Below are 7,500 nucleotides of genomic sequence, written 5' to 3'. Positions count from 1 at the left end.
ATTGTTTATAAATTACCATGGTAACACAGAGCTCCAAGGTATAAAAATATGGAGTTTGTCATCAATCGAACAGTAACCAGTTTTAAGAAATGTTGTGCAGCACATGCTTATGTTAATGTTTGTTACATTATATGATCATATAAATAAATAAATACTCCCAAAGTCACCAGAATTGAATGCTTTTTGCTGTTAAACATTTAGAGATTGAGGTTGTGGTGACTCAGTAGTTCACTCAGTATATCTGTGTAAGACACAGTGAACGACTCACTGCTGGCATTCATGAAGAAGTCATAAACTCCACTGGAATAATAAATAGGATCTAATAAAACCATGAGTGGAAATTATTGGTGTAAATTTGTTAGGTTAGGCTTCCTCCAACCTGGAACTATATCCTCCAGTCCACGCGGTGGCGGTAACGCGCCTAACAGCTGCGTCTCCGACCAGTAGAAATCACAGAAGAAGAAAAAGCTGCAGCGGGTATCTCCTGAGCAGTTGAGTTATTACACCGAACTAATCATCTCCAGATTAAATTATTTCTGACAGTTTTACAGTTAGGTTTGATCCATTTTAAAAGTAAAAGCTGGTTATTTTGTCTGTGTTTGAGGAATTAAAACTCCGTTCTGTTTTTAAACCCGAGATAAGTTAAACGGAAGCTGTGTGGCCGAATCCCAAATTGATGTCATTTCCGGTTTAAGTGCACTACATTAGGGATGAAATAATGACAGTCTACACCCTATGTAGTGCACTATTTAACTCATGAGGAGAGATTTGTTATTCTGTTTTAGCGGCACTATTTAAGCATAACCTTTATCCTAAAATCCATTGTTTGCTCCCTGCTTATAGCAACTAAAATAAACAACAGTGAGTGTAAAAGTGGCTAAGTCATTTATCAGCTAAAATAACTTTAAATTTCTGTAATGTTTTTAATGTATAAACTGCTAAACTGAGGTGAAGTTGGGTTTATATTGGACATTCACTGCAAATTCGAGCTTCTATTTCTCAAGAAATAAACACAAAAAGGACAAAGTGTGTGTGTGTGTGTAGCTGGCGAGGTCACTTTGTAAAGAAATACTACGCGCATGCGCACGTAAGAATTCACGTCAACATGTCCGCCATATTGATGAGGGAAAGACCGCGCTGTAAACAAATACAAGTAAACGGAGGAGCTGTGGTTTTTCTGGATAATAATTTACATGATTTACCGGAGATGATAACGGCATCGTTTTCAAAAACTTGTCCTTTGAAACCCGTTTTCCAAAGTTTTCAGACCCCGAAACGCCGTCGTCATGGAAACGAACAGCCAAACCGCATCAAAAGTTTTCGGTTTTTATTTGAAAACGTTGTGGTGTAAACAGCCCCTTAACAACTACAGCAAAATGCTGCTTTTATTGCTGAAGCCTTTCTGTAAACAAATAGAAATGAAATAGAATTTTTATGATTCACACTATATTACACTCCATTCTTCTTCTCAAAGACAACTCTATTTTGAAAATAATCAAGATTTCTTTTGTTAAAAAATCTATTTCATGATGCAGCTTATTATTAGAGCTGCAACTAACGATTATTTTCACAATCGATTAATTGGTCGATTATTTTTTCGATTAATCTGATGGGGGCGGGGCAAACTTTCAGTGCCTTTTTTTGTTTATTTAAAATAAAATCCACAAACTGAGTGTTACAAATATAAATTCAGACTAAAACTTTACACAGATGTTTGTCCAAAACAGAAAAGAACCCAATACACACACACACACACACACACACACACACACACACATATTATATATATATATACATATACACATATATATAATTAATTAATTTAGGACTGTAGTTTAATTCGGTGCTTTTTGTGCATCCATAAAAAAAATAATGCATAAGTACTTATATAATATAAATGTAAACTAACTAAATAAGATAAATATACATAAACATTTATAAATAGTTAGATAGATAGCATTATTTTTTATGGATGCATAAAAAGCACCGAATTAAACTCCAGTCCTAAATGAATAATAAAAACTCACTTTCACTGCACCTTGTGGTTTCTGTATCTCGGTGTCTTTAGACATTATTTTACTTTTGATCATAATATTTGAATTAGACATTACAGATCTTACTCGCGCTACACTCTGTATCAGCGCGTCTACACCGCGCGTGACCAGCAACGCGGCCTCGTTACTAACACTTTATTTTCAGTGCTTTTTGAACTGTCTCTCAGCCCTAAATAGTTCCGCGGTATTTGTGTGGAATTGGGATGAACGTCTAGTTAAAGGGTTGATGTCTCGCTGGCGCAGTGATTTGTTCTTTAGGAGTGTTTTTCTCTTGAACAGCTCTCTGTGTGGAGACTTGAGGTAGTTCTGTAGTCACAGGTGCACAAATCAGTCACACAGCTCCAGCTCCACCTGCGCCTCTCGCAGGGAAACGGTTTCTGTGCACTGGCTCCGTCCCAAATCACCTTGTATGGAATCTCTATCTCTAGTGCACTAGGTGCGGTAGAGACTCCGTTCGTTCAGACCGTGTGTAGTGTACCTAGATACGCAGTCGTGCAGGATTTGGGCACAGGCCACGCTAATGAAACATCATCCATTTCAAGTCAAGTTGCTATTGTTAAACATTTCACTAAAACCTGTATGGAAACGTTGCTGTTCAGTTGTTCTATAAGCGCAATTTCAACCAAATACAGTGGAGTGTAAAAGTTTGTACCCCCTTTTGGTTTCTTTTGGACGGAAGGGTGTTAAATGTCATAAACACTACACAATTTGACTGTAAGTAGAAGTTAATTTTATTATCAGACTCAGATATCCATGTTAATATTTTTAATACTGCTCATTAGTGTTAAATGACTTGATGATTTTGTGGTCAGTAAAGCGTTTTTGTGTTGATTTTGATGTATGTTTTGGATCACTGTCCTGCTGGAAGATCCAACCACGGCCCATTTTAATCTTTCTGGCAGAGGCAGTCAGGTTTTTATTTAATATCTGTTGATATTTGGTAGAGTCCATGATGCCATGTATCCTAACAATATGTCCAGGTCCTCTGGCAGAAAAACAGTCCCAGTACATTAAAGATCCACCACCATATTTAACCGTGGGCATGAGGTACTTTTCCATACGGCTACCTCTCTGTGTGCTTCAAAACCACCTCTGGTGTTTATTACCAAAAAGCTCTATTTTGGTTTCATCTGACCATAGAACCCGATCCCATTTGAAGTTCCAGTAGTGTCGACACACTGAAGACACCTGAGTGTGTTTTTGGATGAGAGTAGAGGCTTTTTTCTTGAAACCCTTCCAAACAACTTGTGGTGATGTAGGTGACTTCAGATTGTAGTTTTGGAGACTTTCTGACCCCAAGACACAACTAACTTCTGCAGTTCTCCAGCTGTGATCCTTGGAGATGTTTTATCCACTCGAACCGTCCTCTTCCGTGTGTTGAGACGATATGGACACACGTCCAATTCCAGGTTGATTCATAACATTTCCAGTTGACTGGAACTTCTTAATTATTGCCCTGATGATGAAAATGAGCATTTTCGATGCTTGTGCTATTTTCTTATAGACACTTCCCATTTTGTGAAGCTCAACAACCTTTTGCTGCACATCACAGCTACAGTGGTGCTTGAAAGTTTGTGAACCCTTTAGAGTTTTCTATATTTCCACATAAATATACACAAGATTTTCAGACAAGTCCTAAAACTACACAAAGAGAACCCATTTAAACAAACGTGACACATATTATACTTGGTCATTTATTTATTGCAGAAAATAATCCAATATTACATATCTGGGAGTGGCAAAAGTATGTGAGCCTTTTGCCTTCAGTATCTGGTCTGACCCCCTTGTGCAGCAATAACTGCAACTAATCATTTCCAGTAACTGTTGATTAGTCCTGCACATGGGCTTGGACATCAGTTTTGGCCATTCCAAACCAATAACTTTATTGTTCTTTAACCATTCTTTGTTTTGGGCCATTGTCTTATTGCATGCCCCACTTTCTCTTGAGATTCAGTTCAGTTCCTGGGTTCATTCTTGTCCTGCGGTTGCGGAACTCACCACTACGTGAATTATAATCTTTCAGATAGCTTGGAGATTTAGTACGTGTAGACCTTCTCAACTCAGGGTTTTCCATCCCAAGGAAAGTTTCTGACACAGCCACTTCAGAAGTTCCTCCCAGTTTTTGTTTGTGACTTTCCTCAGAGAATGAAGAACCTGAGTCTTTTGTAGAATGCGCTGGAATGTCAACATCTGGCTGTGAAGTGTCTTAACAACTCTGGTGCTATTGTTGCATTGTGCCTGTCTCTCACCTGATCAGTATGTCAGTGCACTACTTGCCCACTTCCCAATGCTACTGTGCACCATACAGGACCAGTCTTTTTCTGAACTGTTCCTGGAATCCAAGTAGGTCCAGAGCTGAAGTTCCTAGTATACACTGGGTCACCCACCACGAGATATCTTTCCTTTGCATGTTGGTCATGGTACCATTTTTGTCTCAATTGTTTGTCTCAATGAGACCCTGTGTAGAGCAGTTTCCTTCCACACAGCAGTTTAGCGGCTGATTTGCCAGTGGTCGACTGTGGCGTCGTTCGGTAACTGAACAGCACTCTGGCTAGCTTTTTCAACAGACTCTCAGAACTCTTTTTCATCAGGGTTTTGAATGTTTGAACGGCCCTTTCAGCCAGACCACTGGAAGATGCATGGTAGGGTGCTGTGCTTGTGTTTGATGCCGTTTCTTTCGATAAACTCTTGGAATTCAGCACTGGTAAAAAACAAAAAAACTGCTATGGTCTGACACCACTACTTCTTGTATCCTGTGTTGGCTAAAGGTTTGTCTTAAGCACTGAATGGTAACTGTGGATGTAGACTTGATTAACAGATAAGCCTCTATCCATTTTGAGAATGCCTCTACCACGATCAAGAACATTCTACCCATCCACGGTGCATCGTAATCAATGTGAATCCTTCTCCATGGTTGCTCTGGCAACTCTCACGCGTGCAGTGGTGCGTTTGCCGGAGCGTTTCTGTTTTCCTGACAGACTGCACACGATTTGACCAATGCTTCCACCTCTGCATCCAAGTGTGGCAACCACATATAGCTACGCACCAGGCCTTTCATCCTGGTAATTCCCGGATGGGTTTCGTGTAGATGTCTTAGAAGAGCCGCACGCCGCGGATGTGGAATCACTACGCAAGTCCCCCATCACACAAAGCTTCCCTGTATGCAGAGTTCATCCTATTTCCTTACATATTAGGGATGTCACGATACCAAAAATCTAGTCGTCGGTACCGATACCACCAAAAGTACACGATGCTCAATACCACGATGTGCTTTTTATTTAAAAAAAAAAAAGAGAGATTTAAAAAAAATTATAAAATTAAAAACTCCTGGAGGACATCCTCCTCTGGCTGATACTGGCAGAGAGAGAGAGAGAGAGAGAGGGATATTTTAGTTCAAACACTCTGACCATGACTAATAAGTGCTAAGGTGCACTCCTAAACGCACACACACCCCTTATACTCTGAATGCAAGCATTAGTTTAAATTCACTGATACGGTGGCAGGATAAAAAGATTTATTGAAAGCATGAACATGTGAATAATTATTAGTGACATGAGGCTACATTTAGTTGACAGGACACGGGCTGAATGGAGATGCATGGTGGTCCATTAGGAGGTAGTTTATAACATTGCAATGCGTTAGCGTTTAACAAATAACTGGATATCGCAAACATTACATGGAGCATAATGTTAGCTGATTTCACGGCTACAATGCCAGCTTCCTCAAACATAATATAGGACCTGTCTTTCGACTGTAATCCTATGGCATTAATGTTGTGACCTAAAAATACCTCTACTTCTCCCATGAACTCACACTTGCTCCTTTTTTGTCTCAGTCCACTCTTTTCTATCCTACTCAGTACCTCATCCAAGCTCTGCAGATGTTCATTAGCCCCTGAGACTAAAATGTCATCCAGATAAACTGTGACGCGTGCGATGTCTTGCAGAATCCCTTCTATTGTGCGCTGGAAGATCGCTGGACTTGAAGCAACTCCAAATGGTGGCCTGCTGTAAGTACATAATCCCTTGTGCATGTTGATTGTAACGTACTTATTGGAATTTTTGTTCAGCACTATCTTCTGATGCGCATGGGTCATGTCCAGTTTGGAGAATTTTTCCTCCTGCCAACTGAGCAAATAAATCTTCTACCTTGGGAATTGGATACTGCTCCACACTAGAGCTGGATTTACTGCGAATTTATAATCCTACAAATTGGGATAGAACCATCAGTTTCCTGACTGGAACAATGGGAGCTGCCCACTCTGCAAACTGCATTGGTTTTATTTACTTTACATATATATATATATAATATATTAGTGTATATATGTTTATTTCAGTACATTTTCATGGTACGGTCAGTACTGTTTATTTTTGTAATAAAGTGAACTTAATTTTTCCACTGAGTGTTATATTTTCATTCAGTAGTAATCGGTTATTAGTAGGTGCTACCCGACTTGGTTATCGGCGTCTGTAAGATCCACTATCGGTCAGCCTTTAAAATAGATTAATGTGTATGACATGTTCTTCTTTAATTAATAAAGAAATGCACTTGTTGACAACTTGCTGTGGTATAAGGGGAATAAAACACTTCAGAATGTGCAGTTCTACCTTGGGGTGGTAACGGTCACGCCACTTCATTGGATCGTTGACTACTTTCCTATAACCGCATGTTTATTCCTTACATAAATTAAACACAAAGCATGTAGGGGTTCTACATGCATGTAGTATTTGCACAATCAATAACCTATTAGAGTAATACATTGTGGTATATAAACTGAGCTTTGTGTTTGATGTGTCTGCAGTGTCCAAAGCCCGTGGTGGTGGCAGTGCATGGCGTGTGTGTGGGAGCAGGTCTGTTGGGAGTGTTAAGTACCATCTCATACACTCAGCAAACAATATGGATGGAACTTTCCAGAGTTGTGGTGTCACTTTTCGTGCAAAGCTTTAACCATCAGAGAGTTATCTTTTACTGGGGCTTTTAGCTGCAGGAGACTGAATTACTAACAGTTTTTTTTTGTGGATCTGATTTCTTCTTTCGCAGGAGTGGATCTAATCACAGCCTGTGATATTCGTCTGTGCACACAGGATGCCTGGTTTCAGGTGAAGGTATGAGGAACATTAACTTGCCATACATTGCTTGCTTACATGTTTACACCAAGATCTGTAAACAAGTTATTTTTGTCCATATGATCATATATAGAGATAGTAAGTGATGAGAAGATAAGAATGGGCTGATTGTTCTGACTTGTACAAGCCCCTATGAAAGAATTGACCACAAGGGGGCACACTCTGAACAATTATTTACATTTGCAGTTTGTTGAAGATTAAATAAACCACAGTGAGCATCAGATGTCTGGTTTTAATACAAAGTGGACTATTTTATGATATTACCATCTTGTCATTTATCAAAGAAGAGCTCCAAAACCTGAAATTTGTTCATTTTTAGA

At 39.3% G+C, this 7,500-nt stretch overlaps 2 protein-coding genes across 19 annotated transcripts in view; both read left to right on the top strand.

The window, feature by feature from the left end:
* LOC128604701 (NACHT, LRR and PYD domains-containing protein 4-like) overlaps window positions 1-164 on the top strand; it is a 197,509-nt gene extending 197,345 nt beyond the window's left edge. Inside the window, exon 11 of the mRNA XM_053619803.1 lies at window positions 1-164. This exon is cut by the window's left edge and continues 545 nt beyond it. The gene's annotated coding sequence lies outside the window, so the exon portion shown is untranslated.
* Window positions 165-446: 282 nt separating this feature from the next.
* Window positions 447-7,500, top strand: part of LOC128604704 (E3 ubiquitin-protein ligase UBR2-like) — a 134,347-nt gene continuing 127,293 nt past the window's right edge. For 15 of the 18 annotated variants that reach the window (XR_008385260.1, XR_008385259.1, XM_053619821.1 and 12 more), the window contains exons 1-2: window positions 5,853-6,063; window positions 6,856-7,159. The gene's annotated coding sequence lies outside the window, so the exon portion shown is untranslated. Of the gene's footprint in view, window positions 492-5,852; window positions 6,064-6,855; window positions 7,160-7,500 lie in introns of those variants that run through there. The other 3 variants (XM_053619819.1, XM_053619813.1, XM_053619811.1) reach the window with 2 other exon arrangements.

The sequence above is a fragment of the Ictalurus furcatus genome, unplaced genomic scaffold, assembly GCF_023375685.1.
Source record: "Ictalurus furcatus strain D&B unplaced genomic scaffold, Billie_1.0 scf2, whole genome shotgun sequence".
NCBI lineage: Eukaryota > Metazoa > Chordata > Actinopteri > Siluriformes > Ictaluridae > Ictalurus > Ictalurus furcatus.
Note: the sequence above shows the minus strand (reverse complement) of the source record. Positions and strands in the feature narration are given on the sequence as shown.